Source organism: Anneissia japonica, unplaced genomic scaffold, assembly GCF_011630105.1.
Source record: "Anneissia japonica isolate Jap-2015-1 unplaced genomic scaffold, ASM1163010v1 scaffold287602_len1038180_cov171, whole genome shotgun sequence".
Taxonomy (NCBI): domain Eukaryota; kingdom Metazoa; phylum Echinodermata; class Crinoidea; order Comatulida; family Comatulidae; genus Anneissia; species Anneissia japonica.
In genome coordinates this window covers 211,618-237,792 of record NW_022734061.1, presented here as the reverse complement: position 1 = coordinate 237,792, position 26,175 = coordinate 211,618, and the positions used below count along the sequence as shown (strand labels likewise).

The window sequence follows — 26,175 nt, the reverse complement described above, 5'->3', positions numbered from 1 at the left end:
TTATTTTATCATCATCCATATTTTCTTTTGTTATATTCAACAACATATCAGCAAATAACAGGAAGATACTAAGGCTATGTTCATACACACCAGCTAACGGTTTTAGCAGGATCCAGATAAATAACATACACGTTAACCCTTGCATTCATACAAGAAAATCCCTGATCCAGATATCAAGAGGATGAGGGTGGGATCACTGGCCAATAGGAAACTTGAATTTGAAAATGCGTACATGTGATTGGTTAATGATGGAAACGCGCTCAACTTGCTAACCGATAGTGCTCCTTAGCCGTTAGCATATCCAGATCCTGGTAAAGGTCTAGCGCTAACCGATCAGGCATTCTCACACGGGTGTTAACAGGTAGCGCTAACGGTTAGCTTTGAATACTGGGGCAGTGTGAACCTAACTTAAGTGATATTTATGACATTTATGTTCCATTCACACTATCACATTTTCTGTGTCAAATATCTGTGATTGACCCATGGAGTAGAGTAGATGAGGTCATATTACAGCAACGTATTTGATGATGTCATAATAACCACCCATGGGGTAGATGAGGTCATATAACAGAAATATATGATTTGATAATGTCATAATAACCAGGGGTGCAAAGTCTCCTGCAAGTCATGGCAGTTTCCCAGAAATTGGGACAACCTCCCGTAACTGGTCGACAAGAATCTCCCGGAAAATAACCCATCTCCGGCATGTTTTTACTACTGTATTACCTCTTTAGTATCATTTCTCTAATGGAAGTCACTGTCAATTGGTAACACCAACACAAAATTAGATGTACTATTCTAAGCACTTTTTTTTAACAGATCTCCCATAAATTACTTCTCCAACTTGGGACCCCCTGTATGACATCATACTTATTATACGACTTGACAAAATGGAGTTAAAGTCAGGCTCTGGAGGGAAAAAAGGGTGGTTATGCCTCTTTTCACCCCAGTTTTTTAATATTCAAAAATCTGTATCTCATAACTGTTCCCGAGTTTTTCGTCAAAATATGCGTTTTTTGGGTTTTTTTTGTCTCAGAAAAATCAGTTGTACAACATATAAACATTTTTTTTTCTCTGAAGCCCGGCTTTTAAAGAAGGGCAAATAATTCAAACCTTAGGATGATTTGATAAAAACCAGAACCTTACAATAACACAAGGAGGCAAGCTCGTCTTAATTACCAGGTTACCAGAGTCAGCTAAACAATAATGAAATCAATTTTAAATATCATATCTGGTTTCTATCCAATTCATGATTTATAATCAGTTCAGAGGCTTATCTCTCACTTTATTGTTATCCTTTATAAACAAATCCTATAACAGTCCTATGATCTTTTCATAATTCATTGCAATATTTATTGGTTTGTTTCATTAAAACACTAATAATGAGTTATCTCACCTCTCCATTAAGTCTACACATTAATACACAATCATTACAAAATTATTATTCTAGGCCTACAATTCCCAAAGGTTGGTCACGACATGCTTTATTATAGGTCAGTCATATATATAAACTTTATTTATGCACATTATCTGGTACATACTCAATCATATTATGTCCATTTAAAAGGCAATGTGATTTCTCAGTGTAGACGTTCATTTACCCTCCTACAACTTGGAAATTGTTGCTCGGTTTCTGGAGACTTAGCTAAAGTGCAGCGCCAAAACTTTACTACAACTTGTAATGAAGACATACAATACAAACATAGCCCTTAAACTTCGCCTCAGTTGTAAGAGAAAAATACACAATTGAGTTGGTAGTCTACGAATAAGTCAATACCTGGAAATTGATTATTACCACCTACAGAAAACAAACAGAAACCAATAGATGAACTGGTTATTTGTAAATAACATAAAATGATTATTGAATCTCTCTTTACTTGGAGCAACATTCCCTCTACAAATAAACAGATCTCTTGACTATGATCTGGAAAGAGGGGAGGGTAGAATGGCCATCAAGTATTAAGAAAGGGTTCTAATTTAAGGTGTCACTTTACCTATTTATTGAATGGTCAAGGAAGTCCCTGGAAGTCTCAGAGTTCTGCCACTTCAATCTCTTTTCTTAAGGATTTCACTTGGTTAGTAACTTTTTTGGCTGCTACTAGAGAGCACCCCTTCCACCACCCCTTGGATCCTATAAGTTCCTTAGTCAGCACTTTCGTAAACATGATGCCTTCATACTTGACAACTTCTAATCTGATGTAAACAAACAATTTATCAAGTAATCAAGTCAAAAGTAATAATGAAATAGAATGTAAAATTTAGATTTTACTACTATATGATTTAAACCCAGGACCTTAGGAAGTAGAAGCAAGCACCTTACAGTGACTTCCACACCACAGCTGCACTCCAAAAATCATTAACGTTTTCAGATCCCTCATATTGTTTATGTGATGACCTATATTGTATTAGCTAAGTAGTCCTACAGGATCCAGTGTTTGTCATTAATCAGTGATTTATCTGAAAATCTAAACTTGGTGTATTGATTTGCATTAGTCCCCACCATTACCTTGAAACCGAACATCTTAAATTTCCATCACAAAAACAAACATTACTTAAGGCAATGCTACTGTTGAGGTTCAGTCTTTCCTTGTGGGGTTACTAACCGATCCCGCCTAAGATATTTCGACGTTGGTGGCATGATTATCAATTTGGTAGTTTTTCTTTTTTTTATTATATATTTTTTTAACTTTCTGTCAACATTGTTGTACGTAATAGCAGCTGGAATAGCATATAGCATAATAATTACCTCCGCTAAAGGAGTTTATATGCACCGCTGTCTGTCTGCCTGTCTGTTAGCAAGATTACGCAGAAACTACAGTAATGCATGGATATCATAAAATTTAGTGGAATGGTACAAAATATTCAAAGAGGATGATTAAATTTCGGGAAGAAAAGGTCAAAGGACAAGTTCAAGGACACCGAAATTCTATTTTTTTAACGCAAACATAAGGAAAACAATGGAATGGCCCATCATACACAGCCTGAGCATTGTTCGGTATTCAGGCACAGAGCGGAAAATCATGGAATCGGTCATCATACAAGGCTTGCATATTTTTCGGTATTCAGGCACAGGGTGTAGGTATGAACTCTATGGAGTGACTGCTCCAATGATAGTGATAAATTTCATACCGTAAAACCTTGAATTAAAGCCCTTGGGATGCTTTTTTTTTGCGAACTTTGGATGGGCGTGTTTTTGAAATGGGCTTCTTTTCAAGGCTACTTTCAAAGTAAAGAGGGGGCTTCATTTAAAAATGAATGCTGTAAACTTTGGGAATTTGTACTATATAAGACAATAAATCAGGCCACTGTACCATCAATCTGAATCATGGAGTGTATTATTAACTGGCATTAAATCAAATAAACTACTGTATAAATCAAGCTTGTTTTTAATTTATTTTGTTTTTTGAAATTCATGTACAGTGTATGTACTGTATTATTTCGAACAGAAGCCTATCTATCTTAAGATCTATCTTTGAAAGAACAAAATGGCAATTGCCAATCTAATAACACAAAGCTTACCCTCTATGTGAAGACTGAACCATGAGACCACCTCAAATGTTCAGGTCCAATATGGTCTTCAATTAGATATTGAATATCATTTTCATTGTTGATAGTATTAAATTCTATTCTTTTTTAACACCTAAAATCAATTTCTCATTCATTCTTCAAGATTTCTGTTAATGACAAAAAGTTTTTCCTTGAAAGAAAATCCAAACCTAAGGATAAGACGGAAGACTACCTGTAATTAGATGCTGATTTGTACAGCTATCAATAAACATTAACTCACCTGCAGTCAATTATGGTAATTAAATATCATATGACATTTGCACGCAGTTGTTGTTTAAAGAATCTTATAACCCATGAACCCATAGATCACCGGTGACGTTAAAAGAATCTGATATTAACAACAACCTAACATATACAGCAATATTTTATACTTATACTGTAATATTAAATTTAATATTGCAAATTAACTTTGGTAACACTTTATTTTAATATTGTTACTGAAAATGAATTAAATAATAAATAAAATAAGTGAAGTAAGTGAAATAAGTGAGAAAAATTGAAAAGGAATACAAATGTAAAATAACAATTTACAATTATAAATGAAAACGAGACAAAAAAAACAGGGGTTTTCATGGTCTGTAGGAACTTTGGTCTCTAATTAGAATAATAATAATAAAAGACATTTGTTAAATTGGGACCGCAGAAAGTGGTCTTTTATTGGCAAGCAGTCTTTGATTGGAGGGGTCCTTAATTAGAGGGAGACCTGTATAATGGAAAGGCACTAGATATAAAAAACAAAAAATTACATTAATTTTTCTATATATTTGGGCCCCATACCCAGACCTATTGTATACATCAGATATGTTGATGACACTGAGGTTATTGTTAAAGACACTGACCACGTGCATCTCCTCCTCGAACATCTTAATGCTCAATATCCAACCATCAAGTTTGAGATGGAATGACTTGATGCAGATGGATTCCTACCAATACTCGATGTTAAATTTAGGGTCAATTCAGATGGATCGATTTCCACCAAATTTTACACTAAAGCAGCCAACAAAGCATCTGCATTACAAATCGCGCCATTCCCTCTCTATTAAAAAAACAGTGGTTGCCAATGAATATAAAAGAATTCGAAAATTATGTATAGCAGAATATGAGGACGAAGGGATTGGGATCTTAAACCATAAGCTTATGAACAATGGATATCCCCGCCACTGGTTGAACCCTTCCACTTACACTGTGAATAAACACACTGCGTAATAACATCAATGCTAGAGTGGTTAAACCCCGTCCATACACCATTCCTCAATTCATTAAAGCTAGTAAGCCTAATCCTGAATGTATTCTAGCCAGATGTCCTTAAAAAAAAAAAACAGCATCTGCTTATCCTCTTTTGTGGTTTATAAAGATTTATTGCCAGATTTGTCACCAAGAATATGTTGCCTCCACTATTAGGGTGCTTCACTTTAGGGTGATTGAACATCTCGCTTTGGCACGTAAACGCAGCACTACCTCTGCGCTCAGCACGCACTACAATGAATCTCATCCTGACGTGAAAGACCCCGATACCTTAGTTACCATCGTCAGAAGAGCGCCCAAAGCGTGTTGGAAGCACAATGTATTAATCGCATCAAGCCCTCTATAAACTGTAAGAATGAGCTAAGTGACGCTCTACTTTTTACTTGATTTATTCTTCTTTTTTTTTTCTCCGATACTTTTACAGCACCTGTTAGATTATTAGCACAGTATGTAATACATTGCCTGCCTACTCCTGTCTCAGTTGCTGATGTGTCGTTGATACAACGAAATATTCAACATTATTCTTCTGGATTGGTATCACACTTTAGGTCATTTAATACGTATTCTCTTTCATAATGAGAGTGAAAAAATCGCTATATTTATTCACCTTAATTTTTCTATCAGTCAGGTGCATGTTTGAATATTCTATTTTTTCTTGGCACTCAGATGGTTTGACTTCTATCCAAAAACAACTACAGGCTGCTCAAAACAAGGTTATGAGATTTGGCTGGGAGTCCGGGGTAAAAGGCCAATGTACCATTATTTCTAATTATCATTTTAGGTCATTTGGGTACTGTACCAGTTTCTTAACATCACTTTCCCTACAAAAAACAGCATTCATAGAACCACATGTACATTATCATTATTTTATGTGAATTATGTGCTTGGAATAGAAAATAATAATGGTAAAATAAAATTGTGAAATCTAAATTTTGAATAACCTTGTAAATAAAAATTGTAAAACCTAAATTTTGAATAATCAATTTGTAAATAAAAATGTAAAATCTAAATTTTTAATAATTAATCTTGTAAATAAGTTTGTAAAATCTAAATTTTGAATAATTAATTTGTAAATGAGTAAATGAAAATGCAAAATCTATTTTATTTTTTTTTTCCCCGTAAATTGAATTTTAATGTTCAAATGCGTCACAGGTTAATGCCATTGATAAAAGAGCACACGCTTGGAACTGAAAATAATAATGGTTAAGTTGTAGTGTCTAAATTTTGAATAATTAATTTGTGAATAAATTTTTTAATCTGAATTTTTATAAATTGAATTTTAATGTTTTACTGTGATGTTTTTGATTTGTGTTGTTCCTAGTTTATGCTATTTGAATTGACTTTTTGCCTGTGTATGCCTGTAAAGTCAGACTGCGTCCTGGTCTTTGTAAATGTTTTCTTTTGTAAATTTTATATGAATATTCATAAAGAATGATCAAAACAATTTAAATACTTTATTTGAGTATTTTAATATTAAATTAACATAAAAAACATGTATTTGTACTCTGAGTTTATAATAATAATAATAAAAATAATAATAACTGTATTTTCAAATGGAAAAACTTGAAGGCCAAGGTTATTTTGACTTATCATATACAAGTATATACAAATTTATTTAACAATGATAAAATACAAAACTAAAGTAATTAATAACTTGATTAACTTACTACATGTTACGTACGGTACAAAATTTATAATAAAAATTAAATCAAAATTACATTACGCTAATCCAAAACAAAAAATTTGTTCATTTAGGAATAATTAAAAAAAATAATAATAATACTAAAACTACTAAGAAAAATTTGCATGTATACATTTTTGCATTTTTTGTAAGCATCGTCAAACATCACCATTTGTGTGATGTATTTTGGTGCTGATAAAGTAACAATTGATTGATCAATTGTTTGATAGATTGAATTCACTGGTGACAAGCACAATGCTTACAAGACTGTAATCATCATTCTAACCATACCTATTGTATCACCATCATCAATCATCCTCATTTTTATTAATACTATAAATAAATTATAATTGAAAAAAAGATTGAAAGAATATTTGGCAATATTACTAATATTAATTAGTATTAATACAATACTAGCGGGAGTACAAACCAACTTTCACATCCAAAAAAGGAAAAGATATTACACATTCATGTACAATAAAGACATCCATTTTACAAACATTGATTTTACGATATCGATTATTATGATGAATGTCTTTTAATGTACAGTATCTTTATATGCAAGGTTTTATCGAACAAAAAAATTCCTTCTTTCAGAGATCAATAAAGTTTTTCTGATTCTGATTCTACAATTGGTCTTTGTTCTTGATGTCATCATCGACCAATTAATAACGTCAAAAAAGTCTGATTGCTCACATTTTTCAAAGTATATAATGTATATTTTTTTTAAGAAAATGAGGTTTGTAGTAGTTTAATAGTTCAATGTTTTTTCTGATATACGGGTAAGTGTAATTCAGTTTCAGCAGGCGCGGATCCAGTAGGGGGCACGTTTTGCCACTAAATTTTAAAATTTCAATGCATATTAATGTTACGTATTAAACTGAAAATGTTGTTCCCCCTCCCCTCGCCTGAAAAATTTTGAATCCGCCCTTGTTCAGTATAACCTAACCAGAACAATGAACTATCAACGGAATGAGCGCACATGTTTATCATGATGAATTTTAAGGGTCAACTTTATTGACATCGTGAAGACTAGATGATCGCGAAGTGCAAACAATATAATTTAGCGATCTACAGTAAAACTAGTGAGAACACGAAAGAAGAGTTCATAAAATATAAAGATGTTTTAATAAGAATTAAAACAATATTGCTTGCGATCACAAATACTTTGGTTTTTTTCGAAGGTAAAGTTAGGTAGTCTAGTGCGGTCGATCAATCAACTGTAGTGTCGGTTTGTGCTAGGCTTAGCCACCGTCAGACTGTCGGTGCTAGCTAGGCCTAGGTAGCTGAAACTGACACCTGATCTAGTTTACAAATTTTTCAATTTACTAATATCATTTGTCATCAACGGGTACATAAAATGGACATCTGACTGTACACAATTGAATTATTGAACGGAATTGTTTCCACATGATGGAAAGGCTAGATGTAACGAATTCTCACTCAAGAGGGATACAATACTAGCGGGAGTACCAAACAACTTTCACATCTCGAAAGGGAAAGATATCACATTCATGTACACAACTGAATTATTGAACAAAATTGCTTCCCTATGATGGAAAGGCTAGATATTTTTAACTTAAGCGGGATACAATACTAGCGGGAGTACCAAACAACTTTCACGTCTCGAAAGGGAAAGATATCACGGTTGAATTATTGAACGAAATTGCTTCCAAATGATTGAGAGGCTAAATGTTTCAAATTCTCATTCAAGAGTGCGGTGAAAGACCTCCTTGCATCAAATATGATAAAATGATTAACTGTCAACTGCATTACCTTGGACATTTGCTCTTACTCTTTATCCTCATTGTTCTGCTTTAGATTTTACAGTTCTACTTTATATCAATATTCAATTTCACATTTCAGTTATATAGTTTACATAATAAATAAATAAATTCAAGTACGGATTTAGTTGGTAATCCTGGATGTCTCCTTAACACAATACTGACCTTTTATTGTTCAAAACAGAAACTGGGTAAATACAATTAAAAATATTAATTGCTTACTTTATAATAATAAGTTATTATTTTTCAACTGAGAATTAGGACAGAAAAATATTCAACTTTAATTGGCAGATGCACAAATATTAATACTACCATTTCTATATCCTCTGCAATGCTGAAATTAGCTGTTACCCTATTTAAGGGTTGTTGTATTTTAGCTGAAAATACAATCTGAATACAATGGAAACTGATATCTTATCTTAGTGGGTTTTTTCATACCATTATGTCCTGCCAAGACTATCAAATTTTATTTGACAAAATCATGACATGCCTAAATATGGTCATGATGACATCACATCATGACCATATATAGGAACATCATGACTATATATGGGCATTCAACAATTTGTTGTGGATTGAGCTTTACATTAATTCATTAGTTTGACATTGATTTTTCCAAAATGAATTGACAATTTTGAATAAAAATAAAATTTTATTTTTGGCCAATTAGTACACACGCCGCCAAGGAAAATTGGGGCATTTAACCATTACATTCAAGAATAAAATTTTATTTTTATTTTCTCCTCCATCTGGATGTTTTTGACAAAACCATTTACTAAATAACAAAACAAAATTTTATTTTTTTTCCGCTCTCCCCTGACAATCTTGACAAAAAAGACGTTTGCGAAACAAGGAATAAATAAATAAATATGTGTATTCAATTAAGTCCTAATAATTTATGCCAGAATAAATGTTGAATAAATAAAAGGAAATTGATAAGAAGTACACATTACCGCTTTTGTAATTGACTCGTTGACATTTGAAATCATTTGCAAGACTGACACCCGAGGGCGTCCACCTTTCTACAAAATGGTTTTTTGACAACGAAAAATATTGACTTGTTATCCTCAGTGAAATCAATAGCAGTGGATATTGGCAGGGTTCGCGCAGAGTAAGAAAAACAAATCAATAAATACAATCCATCATTAAATTAGGCTCCAGGACAAATAAAAGCTACAATAGCTAATGCAATATATCACCTGTCTGTAGGAACATCCGCATGCTTCAATATCGTGTTTACTTGCTTACCACACACTCTACTAACTCCTACTTACGAAATAAATGCAATTAAATCTAGTCGGCCACATGGTAATTAAACATGGTCTGTTTGAGATGTTTTTTTTAATCAGGGAGAGAGTGCTTTTCCATTTACGAAAGTATAAAAACATAATGTGAAATGGTATGACCTTGTATAAGCAAATCAAACATAATAGTATTCACCGCAATACCTGTATGAAATTAACCTAATTTCACCTCATAAAACAAATAAATGTACTTGACTGACTAACTTGGTAAAATGTTCATTTGATTTTCTATATAGTTTGGAATATTAAACACACATTACAGCAGACTGCACTTCACTCAAATTGCTACTACATCTCTGCAAAATACATATTAAAAATGACAAAAACAAAATGACTACTCTATTACACAGTAGTAATACAAAGCATAATTCAAAATTTAACCTGATGAAGGTAGCTGAAGCTAGTGAAAGCTTGTGTCTCAATCAATTTTGTTAGTCTAAAAAAGGTGCTACTGTACTTATTTCATTTATTAAAAAATTGAAGGTTGTTGAAAAAGTAGTCTCAGATTACAGTAGAAGGGTCTTCAATAGGAAGTTGTACTGTATACATCTCAAATTTGCCTATCCTTCAATTATTTCTTGGAGTACATCCTCACAAATAAACATTCTTTGTAAATAAATGCAGTCTACAGGCTACATATCGACTGACTGACACATATTATTATTACGTTTGACTAAGTTATGACGAATGGAACAGAAAATATATGTCTTCTATTAGTTTCATAGTACCTATGTCAAAGTTCAAGACCTACACAAACAGTTATAAAGAAAACTATCATATGAAGTTTTATAAATTACACTACATAACAGTGGTAGATTTATAGTATCTAGCAAAGTACTAAAACCAATCTTAAATAACTATAATAATTAATGTAACAATAAATTTTAATGAGATCAACATATTCCATATTTTAATCATGAATTGACCTTGGACATTGATATACGCAGATGAAAATACAAGACGGATTATTGTTCGATAAATTATGTTCCAAGATGTCTCCTCGCATTGTATACCGTATTCGTTATTAATTAATATTATTGAATATCCTACAATGTAAACATCACTAGAAGCAAAACATATCCCATTCTGCTCCTTATATTACAGAATTCGCTTCCATGTGCACATATGAAAAATGTTACATTTTAACTTGCATAAGTTTTCTTCAATTTTTACAGTATGCATTTCTTCCTTTTATGGTTACATCTACCGTACAGTATTGTCGATTTTTAACCACAGTTGTAAACATTTTTTCTTTCTTGCAAACGCAGCAATGTAAAAAAAAAATCTCACAATTTCATCCAGCAAATTCATGTAATTTATTACTAGCTCATACATGTCTCATTTAGAAGTTCCTAAATGACCACAAGAGCCTAAGCTTACTAACACGCCATTTACATAACATCAGTCTTTTGTTCTTACTTTATGTTACTACTGTGTAGTTTACTAAGTATTTAAATATTTGTCTACTGTAAATTACTTTAGCAATGCAATTGTAGCACCACAATTTGAAGACTGGTATTGATGAGTATGCCTACCGGTATATTGTTTGTTACCTTTCCATCTGTCTTGTGCTCAATCATAACAGTATTCAATAAAATATTTTCTTCAGTGACATGTTTACCAAAACAGACTAGCTGAATATTGAATGTTGTATTGTTAATCATGATCATCATTTTACCTTTGATGTAAATTGTGTTATCCCTGCTATACCGATGTAGTGAAACTTGCTATCTGTACAATTCTTGTCACTACCCAATAATCACTGTTCAAGTTGCATACAAAGAGGTACAGTAGAAATACTACCATGCTATATAAAATTACAGGTCTCCCTCCAATTAAGGACCACTTTTGGGACCAGGTTTCATGACTTTTAGCAGTTGGTCTCCAATTACAATAAAAAGATGCCATTTTTTAATTTGAAACCGCAAAAAAGTGGTCTTTAATTAGAGGTGGTCTTTAATTGGAGAGGACTTTAATTAGATGGAGAGACCTGTATAACAATAATATAACAGGGGTGACGTCAGCATATCACCGACAGGTGATCCACTGCCCACGTGGTCACATCAGCTAAATCAAAATAAGAATGTCAACTCTATAACAAAAATGGCACTGTCAGGCACAGTCTCCGGCTTTGAAAATATTTATTTAATTTACCCTGATTTTACAACTCCCTGACGCTGGGCCAGTTGTCCACAGCTGCTAGGGCCAGCCACTTGCCCCATCCCTATAATATGACACAAGGTTTTGCGAAATTCAATGCTACAACAAATGCATGCTAAACATAATATGTAGGCTTCAATGATCAGCGTCTTGTTTACTAATACTTAGTCTAAGTCGTACCTTAGTACTTTGCTAATTAATTGCCTTCAGCCGCTGCGGACCTTCAAGAAATATTTTCAAGAAATTATGCCTACTTTGGGTCTACATTTTCCAACAGTTCCCTCAAAACTTGAAAATAATTGCTTATTATTCATTTAATTGTTATCTGTATTCAACTCCTGTTTTCTCTCTGCATCTCCTTTCAGTCCTATCTAACTGTTAAGTGTTTTCTTCTGAAATCATTAGGCCAAAGTACCAGTAAATTAATTTCTATCTGTTTGCTAGCAATTAATGAGAAGTAGGTTCTTAGGATCTTATGCTTTGCATTATTCAATACCACCAATCAGTGTATAATGTACAGATAAAGCTTATATTATTATCCTTGATTGGACATTTAAATGGTTGTGTTGTTAAAATCCTTATCTTGTGAACATATTATTGTATTACCGACAAAATACTAGTGGGAATATTTTGTTACAGGGGAATTTTAATTGGTTTTAAAATTGATTTTTCATTCATCATGATGATGACATAATTAATGTCAAAATATTGAATCCCGACACAATGACGTGCATTTCGATACTTGGAATATGTATTATACTATCTTATCTGAGATTAATCAGTGGACCTTTAGATTTTTCAGTTAGGCAAAATAATTTTTATATACCTTGTTTAGTGTTAATTTGTAAAAGATCTTAGAGGGTGAAAAAAGGTGAAGAACATAAAAACAAAATTTTATTGAATAAAAAAAATACAAGTGCAATTGTAAATCACAGCAGGCCCTCACACAAGATCCTAGTGCGTTGTCATACAGAATGCGATGTAACAATGTAAATAGATCAGTAATTGGAATGCATTTAAATTCTGGGAAAACAAGAAGTTGATCATGGCAGAGAAAGTGAGGAATGAAATTTAAGAAAATTAAATATTTTCTGAAATTACAAAGTTGCTGGTACACTAACACTACAATTCCAAAACTAAAATGCCATTTGTTATTTAAACTAATCTACATCGGCAGGCAGTGGGGTTGCAAAACAGGTGTAAAATTTACGCTTTCAGTTTCACAAAGTATTTTTTTCTATTATATGCTGTATTTGTTATCAGTACCATTTTTTTTTAATGGAAACCACATTTTTGTGTTTTTCTATCAACACCATTTTCAAAATGTCATTCAAATCAATTATATAGAATAGACAGAGTAATTAAGAATGGATTGAAACACTGATTAGCAAGACCAAACAGATGCTCTCTCATCCCTTAATGCGGTCAAGGTCTTCGGACATTTGTTTAATCTTGAATCATTTTCTTTCATATCATTTTAAGTTAATATATTTATTAAACAAAAATCATGGTAAAGTATGTATACCAATTTACAGTTATCTAATCAAATTCTTTCTACAATTTGTTTTTTACACAATTTAAAAGAATAAAAAACAAAATATAAATAATAGTAAATATGAATATAAATTAATTTTTCCTCTCTAATAATGAAGAAATTGCATTTGGCCATTACAGGATGAAACAATATTTGTGCTAATTATTTTTAATTCTCATATACCTGCATTATTAAAGCCTTCCAAATGCGTTGTTTTCTACAACTACAATATCGGGGCAAATCTTGCATTTTGCAAAATATCAAACCTTGAGATTATAGCAAAAAAAATATTTACAACCAAGATGAAGCCTCCACTCTTGCCAAGTACTGATGCTGGAGGAAACAATTCCCTTAAACTAACTAGGTCAATAGAGGTCAATTGGAATATACAGTACTCTATCTCTCTCTCTAAATATCAGCTGTTCTTAAATCTTTACGCAAATATCAATCAAACACACAAAAAATAATCAATGTAAAAATGACAAGTGTTATTAAGTTGGTGTGTGTATATTAATCTCTTATAAAGCTCAGGAAATGGAAGTTATATTACAAAATATAGGTGTGAAAAACCAACTAATGAGGAAGCACTGGACAGGCATCTGTATCATTAAATTAACCACTTTCTTTTTCTAGACTTCTACCAAGAATTGTGCATAATCCTCAATCAATGAAATTCATGAAAGTTGGTCTGGATGTCATGAATCAAAATATAGGGTAACAAATGCTAGGGTTATTAATGTAGTCAAATACATTCCTTTTTATTGTTATTTTATTTTCCAGCCTGATACTTTTTGTAGAAACATTTTGTCTAAATGAAAAAAATAAATATTTTGCAGCATTACTGTAAAGACCTTTCATGAGATAGTATAAAAAAAGTCTTATAAATTGAAACTCTTAAAGGATGGTATAATAAGAAAGAAAAGATCATAATCATGGTAAATTGACATTTACAAATAATAGAACTTTATCATTTAATTTTAAGTTCAAAACATTAGTTAATGCTAAATTGCAACCAAGTAGGCATAAATTTGCTGTTCATTGAATACACAAACATTACAATTTATGTTTGCTACTCAAAACTGGACTTCTAGTATTAATTTTAAAGCCCAGCACACACTCTGTCATACGACGGTCGGCCAATGAATCCAATTAACTCCGCTCCCCGCTGTCTGTTGCTTACCGGTAGTAGTCTGAACGTGTCGTCATTAACAATGATCTGTTGCGCACACGTCACAGATTTGCTTTCTCCATGGAATCGCATTGACCGACGGCCGTTGGCCACAATGATTGCTCAGCTTATCATTCATTTGAATCAAACTAGTCGTATAATATTGGCAGAATATTAACAAAAAAAATCGTCATTTTAAACTCATACCTACATTAGTTTCATACTGAACCAGTGTAAAGTCTCGTAGGTTGTATACAGCCGTCATATCAAGAATAGTTAATTAACTGTTCACCGGTCATATTGGAATTTATAAATACTAATGAAATTTAAAGTATAAAGAACTGTATCGTGTAATGTTTTCTTGTCCATTCTTCATACTTTAAATAACATACTGTAAAGGCTAAATTGTTTCTCATTGTGAAGGTTTGTACTTTACATATATCGCAGCTATATAGTACCATGTTTTTTAATGATTTTCTTTTTCAATAAAAGCTACATGTATTGGGATCACTAAAAATTCTACATAGAATGGATAGCACCTTGTTTAGAGTAAGAAATTTATTTTAGACACAAGCTTTCACTAAGTCATAGTGTCTTCTAAGCTTCTAATTATATGTCTTGTTTTCTGCAATTTAATAAATTACAACCCATTAGTAATGTATAATCGTTTTAATAGGTATGATAATGGGATTATGGGGCAGTAATTGATTCATTAATATTGCTAATTGGTTATTATAAGTTATATTAATAATAACAGAAAAACTTTCTAGCAAATATAAAACAGTTCAGTTGGATCGACCTTGATAATCTGCACTTTATATTTTTGGTATGCCATATAACTTCTTTTCACACCAGGTAATGTCTAGCCCCAGCCCTTGCATTGTTAAACCATGTGCACACTTACAATGTATGCTCACTAAGCTTTCAGGCAGGAAAACTACGACAATAAGAAATTACACATAAACCAACAGTGATTCTTTTACATAATAAAGACATCGCAAACTGGTACACACCTGGATTAAAGAAATATTAGGGGCTCTGGTCGGTGCCTAACATTTCGTGTCACCCTGGTGAGCAAATTGTTTACCTATACAGCAGGAGTGCTGATAAGGAAATGTACTGCAACCAGAAAAAACAGTGGCATAAACAAGACCAAACAAATGAATACCATCTAAAGTTCGTAAATGCACCAATTTTTAAAATGAAAGCACTATATTGATAGTGTTAAGGCTAAAAACATATCTAAGAAACAGTGGTAATGGAATATTTTTTAATACAAAAATTGATTACAGATAAAAGGTTCTTATGATTATATTTACTTAAGTTAATTTCTTAATAGTAGTTGCCTAATCCTTTTTTTTATCCATTCATGAGTGTATATCTTTTTTTTTAACCCATTCATGAGTGTACATCAGTTTCCAATGATTAAAATATGGAATCGCTGGACCTATTAAATAAGCATCAATAGAAAATTAAAAATAAAAATTGACAATTTTGAAAGCAAATAATTAGGCTAAACAAAAGCAAGATTTAGTCAATCGGAAATTTGAAATACAGTATGTTAAGGTTTATGATCCAACTCGTGCGATGTACAAAATAAGTCAAAAGAGTATATTCTGATTTTAAAACAAGATTAAAAATGAAATATAGCTCTAAATATATTCAGATAATATAAAGGATTTAACAACCTTTTAATGTTTTTATAATAGCCTACTGCATGTTGGTATTACGACAGGGCCGTGTCATTTCGTATTTCACACACCTCTGGCCTAAATTAATTAAATTGGCTTCGTTCAATTTGGATTTCTTCGATGGGAAACCAGGAAAATAAGCATAAAAGCCCAAAGACATATATTTCCAAGACCAATGGCTTTTAAACATACGAAAAGATGATGCACTATTGAAAACTGTATTTCAACCGTCTAACAGAAACAAATCGGAAGAGCAGAGATGGCAATTGCACAGCTTAATTGGTCCACTCTCCATCATCACAGAAACGCCTGCAAACTCATGTAATGATGTACACAAAATACTCAACTCACCAGTTGATATTCCACCCCACTCCTACACTATCTTTACTCCACAAACCACCTACACTAGAGAACACAACCTAAGATTCATCATTCCATCGCGCAACTTTACTAGTATACCAACATGCATTTTTTTGCCAGTACCATCAGAATTTGGAACACCCTACCTGTACCCTTGGTTGCAACCCCCACTCTTGAAGACCTCAAAGGAGGACTGGCCAATACTGGTATCTAAGTTGTAGCAAATTTTAGCAGCACTGTACAGCACTTTCTAATTTTTTGTGCACTCTGGTGGATTTCGTTTCTTGCACTGCACATGTTGCGACAATAATTCTTATAGAGGAATGCGCAGCTGAACCAGGAAACAAGATTATGCAAGTATCTCCATGGTTCAATGCGCACACAATTACTCCTAATTTTAACACTTGTTATTTTAAATTTTACATAACGGTTCATTATTATAATTATTTCATATCTGAATGTCATTCATGTACTGTCTTTTGTATTGTGAAATAAAGCAAAGTTCTTCATTGTCTTCGCTTTCCTGTGCAATTTCCTATAATGTTGTTGGATTCCTGTCTGCCGGGCTGTGGGTGCACTGATGCTTTGCATGCATGCTAAACAATTAATGTTTACCCTAACAACAATCAATCATTAAAAAAAAAACTGATTGTAATGTTTGAATTTGACTTTTTGAAAAGGTCAAATTTTATAAGGTGTAGGAAAAAATGAGAGTACAGTAGAAACCCTCAATTACGAACCCCGATTTAACGAATTTCCGATTTCACGAACGTAAAATCAAGGTGATGACGTCATAAAAAGTTCAGCAAAAAATTTAAAAAAAAAAAAATTCGCTCGAATTGTAACTGTTATTAGCATGCATACAACACAACATACCACATTATACAGTAATATGTAATTCTCAAGTGAAGGAGGCCCTCTAATGGGCCTCTTCAAATTCAGCGTTTTTTATGGCTTCACACATGTGCATGCGACAAATTTTACTTCTCTTTTAAACATCGTTTTCAGCTTTAAAAGTCAACATAATGCTTGATTGTTTTATTAAATAATCAATATATAATAAACAAGTATCTAAGGAAGTTGTGTTGGAGTAAAATCCACAATCTAGGTATTTTTAAATACCCTCTTTTAAACATCGTTTTCAGCTTTAAAAGTCAACATAATGCTTGATTGTTTTATTAAATAATCAATATATAATAAACAAGTATCTAAGCAAGTTGTGTTGAAGTAAAATCCACAATCTAGGTATTTTTAAATACCCCCTTTCTATTTTTTTTTTTTTTTTCTTAAAAGAAGGTAAAAACGTTCGATAAAAACAAATTTGTGTAGGGCCTAAAGTGGGATCAGAATGCTCAGAAACTGCCTACTATAGACCTAGGCCACCTCAGACTTAGCTGTGTAGGCCTGTGGGCCTAGCCTAGGCCTAGTTTATGCCAGTGTAAGAAGTACCAGTGCAAATATATAGGAATTTGGGTCAACCCCCATTTTACGAATACCCCCAATTACGAACGGCTCTGGGCCCGTGCCGTACATAAATGAGGGGTTCTACTGTACTGTAGAAAAAAATGCCAGTAGGAATAAATACCACAGCAATGGAAGAAACCTTTTCATAATAGGGATATTGTTTAAGGACAGAGAGGAGCTATGACAGACCTATTTTTAAACCTAATTACTAATTTAAGGCTATATTTATTTACGGAAATGTACAGTATGATGCTTAAATACAACTATTTATCAGTTATGTTGTATGTAATTAATTATAATTAATTAATTAATGATACTTAAAATGATACAACCTAATAAAATCTGTTAATTAGGCTGTATAATTTATATTTGCACAAAACAATATCCCTATTATAAAATGCCTTGTTCCATCATAAAAACCAAAATGCCTCTTGAAGAGTCAGAAATTGTCATCTTTTTCTATGTAAGTTGCACATCTCAAGCTCTGTCCACATTATCAAATTTTCTTTGACATAAAACTGTTGTACACCCATATATAGTCATGATGTGCCTCTAAATAATCATAATATGATATCATCATTACCATATTTAAGCATGTCACATGCTTTTGTCGAAAACATTTGAAAGTATGGACAGGGCTTTAAGAATCAATAGGCCAAGTCTAGTTTTAGTATGACACCAGGTGTAACAATTCTAACATCCCTTATATTCAGTCATTAGAATTATTTCAATGGTTTTTCTACTCATAATTAAAGATGAATTAAAGGAATAATTTATTTAATAGTTAATTTACATTATTTGGCAATTCCCTAAAGTACTGTACATAAAAGTTCCTTCACTTTAAACAAATAAACTGTACACTAAACTTTATAACCTCTATACAGATCAAAACAATTAATATTTTGCAGATTTGCAGAATATTAAAGAGATTTTCTGTAATGATTAATACTGCTTTTATATTGCTGGAAACACTCTAGAAAGAACCCATAATTTTCAAAAGAAAATCTGGGGCTTAGTCAAGATAAATGGTACAAAGTATGACTCGGCTTCACCAAATACTGCATTTCAGGCTCGAATGTGCAGGATGCACTAAGTGTTGCAACACACACCCAATACAAGGTTTGGGTTTTAAAATGTAATTGTGATATAATTTTACCCTTTCATATGACGCCATACATTACTGGTGGTGGCACTCAGGAGGATCGTCCTTGATACTGATCCTTCGCATGTGCCTTGATGTGTTACATTTTAATATATTCCTCTTATCCAACGACTGCATGTGCAGTGTGTACCAACTTCAGTTGGTTCTGATTCTTGCTTTTTTTTTTGGGTGGGGGGGGGGTATTTCATACATTTTTATTCTTGTTTTGGATTTTGCGATGCAGACCTTAACATTATTAATTTGTGAACAAACCATTAAAAAATACATGCAGTGACTGTCTTGTTATTGTATTATTCAAATACAAAATGGGAGGAGGAAAAAGATGCAAGAACCTTTTTTTTGTCTTTTGCAATAACCTGAACCACTATAATCCATTAAGTACACCCATCACATAGTTTATAATAAACCTACATAGGATAAATATTTGGCCACTGGCTTCAAATTGTACTACAGTACTTTAATATAACTGGCTGCTTCAGTGCCCATAGTATGGTATAATGATTCATGATATAAGAGTACCTTCATATTGTTTTCAAAACAATCAATTTATTTGAAACACATTTGGAGATCATCTACTATCCATACAATTAATGTATTCTAGAATATATTGCTTATTCTGAGAAAGAACATCACTCTGGTTGTTTTCACAAAATACTGCGAGGAAACATCAACAATTATTATCTTTATCACAATATTGAAAATCAGCAGTCTATAAACCTAACTTGGTTTAATAAATAAATTATAAAAATATCTATTTTCAAATTCTTCATTGCAAATGGTTCTATTTTTAGCTTTTTCATTCAGAAATCAAAAATCATTTCTGATTGTAAATTAATGTATTTTTGCAAGGAAGACTAAATTTAATTAATACGATTAACTTTCTACATTCGTGGGTATCACTCAATTTCTCCTATTTATGTACATCAGAATGTAAAACACATAGCCATCATTATTGGCCAAATTTGATTATTATTCAAATTCTGGATTATAATACAGTATATTAAAACTTTTCAGACATTGTAAATGGATGCAAATTTGATTAGTTTGCTTGTATTAGATTAATGTCATTTGGATGTATATCATATTTTCGTTCATGGTTTATTTTATTAAGAAAATTCACACTTTGTCCATGTACAGTTGTCATGGGCCGCATTAATTTAAGTATATTTTGATGACATTTGATAATATAAAAAAAAGTATTTTCAAGCTATACATCTTCCAAGGAAAGAAAACATCATATATTAGATCTGCACTCATTTCACCTGATATTTCCTCTAGATAATATAAATTGATGAGCATGCCTGAAATAGGACTAACAAAAAACGAGAAAAAATGATCATAACACAACATCTAAAAACCAATTGAAATTAATTGAAAAATGTTGTTAAAGAAAATAACTACGACTGGATATCAGTCTTCCTAAAGACACAAAGATCAACTCATCTTCATTTGCAAAGCTCTCTCCTCTAATGGAGAATCCAATGGCTGTATTACTGTGTCTACTTAATTTCTTCCCTTCCTTTTATTTAGAATAATAAGAAGGTAACATTAAGGTCAATTTGGAAAGAAGATACTGTGTTCGCAAATTACTAGATCGATGATTGATTTTCTATCCAGAGCTAAAAAATAATAATACACAGTTCCGTTAAAACTAAAGTTTTTCATTCTTAATAAAAATACACCAGCTGTGCCAAATCTTAAAAAAAAAAACATTAAAAATTGATTTACTTATTTAAAAGGATCAAATATGCTTCAACCAAAGAATAAGAGATAATAAACAATTCCAATGATTTACAGACAATTAGCCAAATAATTATTTATTTTTAAACAACACGTTTCTACACAATAAACCCTACCATGTTTATAACCATTTATTTTTTTAACCTTCATTTCTGCTGTAAAATTTAACCCTGTATTTTAATCCTCACAATTGAAATAAGTCCTAAAAAAACACTCTATATTTAAGGGTCTGTTGTTTATACATTGTTAATTAGCTAAGACAATTTATTTTCATTTTGATTTTCAACTAAAAACTATTCAACTGAAAAAGTAACCAATTTGAATATGAATTATAATTTTGTTATGTTTTTAGTTATATAACACACAATATACTCATGGTCATGCGTTTCACCTGTTTTGAACGTACAGATTCACCACTGCTTAAAACTTAACTGGTAATCAGAAACACATCTCTAAGAGCTAGAGAAAAAAGTGGACAAGCTAAGAAAAAATATAATAAACCAATAATGGCAAGTCGAAAGACCAAGCGTTTAAGGCAGGACCGCCACAACCGACAGCCATGATATCGGCACCGGTTCAAACAACACGCTCGTCTATGGTTCTGGAGATGGAACAAGTCTTCTCGGATAAGGCTTATAAACCATAAGCTCAGTGTACTGTACACAATTGGCTCATGTGGACTATAAAGAACCTAGTGCATCTTTCAAGACGAGTAGGGGCTACCCTGGTGTACTGGTCCATACAGCCACTGTTGTGGACAGACAGGAGTAACTGGTACCAGTTCACCAGGTAACTCTGACACAAAGAGACCCTTAGGGAAGAAGAGAGTTACTGCAGGAGCTAGTCCATGCTTTGAGCACTCTGATCTTCATGATATAGCGCTACAAGTACAAAATCAATTTTTAAAAAATCAGGGTAGAGAAGTCCTAATCAAGATACAAGAAACTTTATTTGTCTTCAAATACAAAGAAATTTTGGCATACATGGTATTTCATAAAACATTTATAAAGACAACTTACGAAGATAAGAGAGGGAGATAAAAGGGATGGATTTTCAATTGGGTCAGGTTTAGGGTAGGTCAGGGAATGGAGCTTAAAATTGGTGATGAGTTTTGAGTACATTGGCTGAAGGGTGAAGGCAGGAAAGTTTAAAACATGTTTTTTTTTTCAGTACTCTGTTTTAAGTTCTTTTTTTATACATTTGATTCATTAAGTTCTGATTTACTTGGTTTTGGACGCAGTTATGTACGCCTGTTGTATGTGTTGCTTCAAAATAAAGAATGTCATATTCATCTTAACAGTTATGAAGACCGAAGTGCAAGAATGGTAGCCTGGAATGCCTGAATTCATTAGTCTAGAAAACGAAGGTTATAAGACATTATGATATCATATTAATTAACTGTAATGGGCCCAACATACTCAAACATTTACTGCATTGAGTCTACAAAGGAAAACACAGAAAGCTAATGAAAAGAGATTGATCCATTAGGATAATTCTTTGCAAGTGCACTTAAAAAAACAATCAGTTATTACCTAATTTATTCAGTGAAAATGGGGATTATGTACTGTATCAGCATGGAGAAAATATATTAATTATTTTCTCCCTGGTATCAGGATGTTGAATGTAATTAGACAAGGGAAAAATTAAATCCAAATGATGTTATAAAAAACAACATTAATGGCCAAAAATGCTTAAACTTGTACCGCATTAATTCAGTCTACAAGAAAAGACTGGTGTTGAAAAATTAATCTTTACACCATTAATACTTCAGTGGAAATGATGATTATGTATTAACGTGTTGAATGTAATTTAAACATACTAGGATTGAGCATACGTGGTATGAGATCAAAAACAATGTTTATGGGCCCAACATGCTTAAAATTGTATTAATTTGGTCTACAAGAAAAAAAGACTGGTGTTAAAAAATCAATCTTTAGATAATTAATTCTGGAAACGAGGATTATGTAGGGTGCTGAATGCAAGTAATTTAAAGACGCCAGGGTTGAGTCCACACGGAATGAGACAAAAAACAGAATTATTCACCGACACGCTACTGTACGTACTGTAGTAAAAGTATACCCTGTTGAAATTTTATCCCATGCATTTGTCATCAACTGCAAAAAAAGTGGAAACACCATCCTGCATTAACTATCTCCTTCAAATGGCGTACTGACAACAACACTCTACGACAATCATAAGGTAACAGTAAACATTGTCCACTTAAAGCTAATTACACTCAAATGATGAATTAAAATGACATTTTTCAAACAGCACTCTGTAATGACAACTGACCATCCAACAATAAAGGAAAGTTAAAATTTCAATCTAAAAAAATGGAAATAAACAAATACTGCATCCTTATGGCGGGGCAACCTCTTAAATCTATTTCCCACCAGACAAATTTATTTGTGCAAATCAAAAGCGTCGGTTCATGCCCATGCGCATTCACATTTCTATCGGAGTTTTTCGCTTCAACGAAATCAGTAGTTTGAACTGTTTCTATTTTTTGCGAAGCGAAAAAATGCGCAAGCAATCAGAGCTCAGGAAGCAAACCGACGCTTTTTATTGGTGCAAATAACTTTGCCTAGTGGAAAACAGGTATTACACCGATAGCTAGAAATAATTTAATATACGGTATACCTAGTGCACAATTTTTTTTACATTGTACATCCTACTTGCCAACTCTACTGTTGAGCCTTTAGTTTAAATTAACTGGGATGAGTCAAGACTAAAAAAAGCATGCCCAAGTGGCTGCCTTAGGCTCTACCGCATCATCCGACAACAGTCTGTACAGCAGATAATTTTATTTCCCTACACATCGTAACTCAACACATCATACAATAATGAACTTTATACAATTACATTTAATACAACATTTGCTGTCAGAGAAAATCACACTTCCAACAGCTCTATTGCTGTAAGAAAATATAATCTATTCGGGGACAATATCTCATCAACTCATTCCAAGCAATCAGTCCTTTTATCATTGCCAATAAGAAAAAAAAATCAATGTTGACAGCGATAAAAAAAAACGGAACTACTTCTTACATCACCATCAAATTAGACTCAGTGAAGGCAACCACAATAAGAAAATACCATTACCTGTAAGGTAAGTAGAGTAGAGCTTGGTGGTTAAGATGCTTATCTTCCAATCCCATGGTCATGGGTTCAATTCTTGTTAATGGTAATATGATTTTTTTCTAATGATGATAGTTCAGCTTGCTCATGTTGTTTCAGCAACAGGCATTTAGGGATTCAATGGGTCAGGTCATATGGGACAAGCCCCTTATTTGGAGGTCATGAAAGCACCTGCAACAGAGCGATGAGGTCAAGCTGATGAATTGCATAAGACTAGTACTCTACATGATATCCTTGTAGATGCATACAGATCAATGAACCCTCTATATTATTTGATTTATCTTTTTATTGCATAAGGCACAACAAAAAATATTATCCACAGTATATCTACCACCAGTACTTGCGATCTTAGATGTGATGCAAGTTCATTTCTAATCTTCGAATTCACAGACCTGTATTTCACAAGCTAGATACATCAAATGAACATGAATACATGAATGAGTTAAACCTTTCATGAACCTGTGTAACGATAATAAGCATTAAAATAAAAAAACACAAAGAATAACTGACATATGATTTCCAGAGGAATAATCAATTAACGCCTCCTCCAGTAATGATGAATACTGTAATCCCTTACAGGACCCCTATGTAAAAGAAATATTTAATTAAGGATAGACTCCTAGAATGAAGTGGAATCATCTACTGCAATATGTACAAAGGTATACCAATGATTCTATTGTTTTCATGAACTCAGATGCATGATGCCCTGGATCTCTCTTACCTTTAGCATGGCGATACAGCCACTACCGTAATTGCCATTACTGTATGGTTTATAGAATTAACAGTCTGATAAACTCATTAAAAGCTAACTAAATCAGGTTTGAATTGATTGAGAATCCTTACCGAAATAACCAAATGTATCGCATTTATTTAAGGCAGTGGCTATTGTTACATCAGTTGTTAAAACTACTTCCTACAGTAATTCTGATTGGATGATAGGACTGGTGTAAAAAAAAAATAGCCATTGCCATATAATAAAACCCCACCAATCAAACGACATCAATGGCATATGTTATAAAAATTAATGCAAATTTGTACAGGCTAAATTGTATCTATCAGGGCACTTTTCAAAATGACAAAAAAATCCATCAAAAACTAAGTGAACACTCAAAATAATGAAAATGCTGGCCTAATTGAGTGCCTTGTATTATAATGATGTTGGTACTATATTAAGCCAACATCTCCATTATACGGTAGTAAAATTAATGTGAAGGAGCCCTACAAAATATTGCAAGATGAACAGTGGCGTATCCAGGGGTAGCGTGGGGCAAAAAAATTATGTTCAAGTAGGATTAAAATCACTTTTGCACGCTAGTTGCCCTTCACGTCAACTTCGCACCCTCTCCCATTTCACCTTCCATTTCAAGGTTCCTATACACCACTGAAGATAAATCCATGTTACGTAATTAATCTAGAGCTAGCCTACCTAGATTATCAATCCAAAGATATTTTACAGTAGATCATTTCTTGATTGAAGTGAATAAACCATTAACTTGAGTACTACCACTAACTAGGCTTGTATTCGACAAAGGCCTGTACTTGGCTGATATTACCCGGGGTGTGGGGATCAGACGGGCCCCCCTGTCAGGGAGAATAAAAAAATTGTATGTATTTTCTACATATTAGGGCACATAGAAAAAATAATTAGATTATCACTCTTTTTTTTTTTTTTAATCGATGAGGAAGGGCGATTTTTTTTTTTTTTAATCGGAACAAGGATTATTTCGCTTCTGTTTTTATCGATGAGGGAGGGACTGTTTACAGTATATTTAGCTAGTAATAGTAAATATTGTATAAAAAGTGGTTTAATTTTATAGTTTTTTAAAGAAAATGTATTTAAAGTCACAAAATTGCATTGTTATTTTTACACTGTTGAAATAATTGATGCAGCAAAAAAAATTTTCTTTTTATTCCCGCATCAATATTTCCCGAATTTTTGACGCGGGCGGTAGTGATAATCTAATAAATTTGTCTATATTAGTAGACTCTAAAATCAATTAAATAGAATAGAATAGAAATCTTTCTTTATTCTGGATACTCAGTATTAATACACTGTTCTTCCCTGAGGTTAAGGGTATTATCTTAAACTATATTATATTAAAAAATAAAATTAAAAGAAAAATGCATAAAAAAATATATAAACAGTATATACTGTATATATCTATACTATATATATA

The 26,175-nt window shown here is 32.5% G+C and overlaps 1 long non-coding RNA gene across 1 annotated transcript in view; it reads right to left on the bottom strand.

The window, feature by feature from the left end:
- Positions 1–1,305: 1,305 nt before the first annotated feature.
- LOC117116289 overlaps positions 1,306–26,175 on the bottom strand; it is a 25,704-nt gene continuing 834 nt past the window's right edge. The window contains exons 2-3 of the long non-coding RNA XR_004446720.1: positions 1,995–2,193; positions 1,306–1,798 (exon numbers count right to left, since the gene is read on the bottom strand). This is a non-coding gene — a long non-coding RNA (uncharacterized LOC117116289). The remainder of the gene's footprint in view (positions 1,799–1,994; positions 2,194–26,175) is intronic.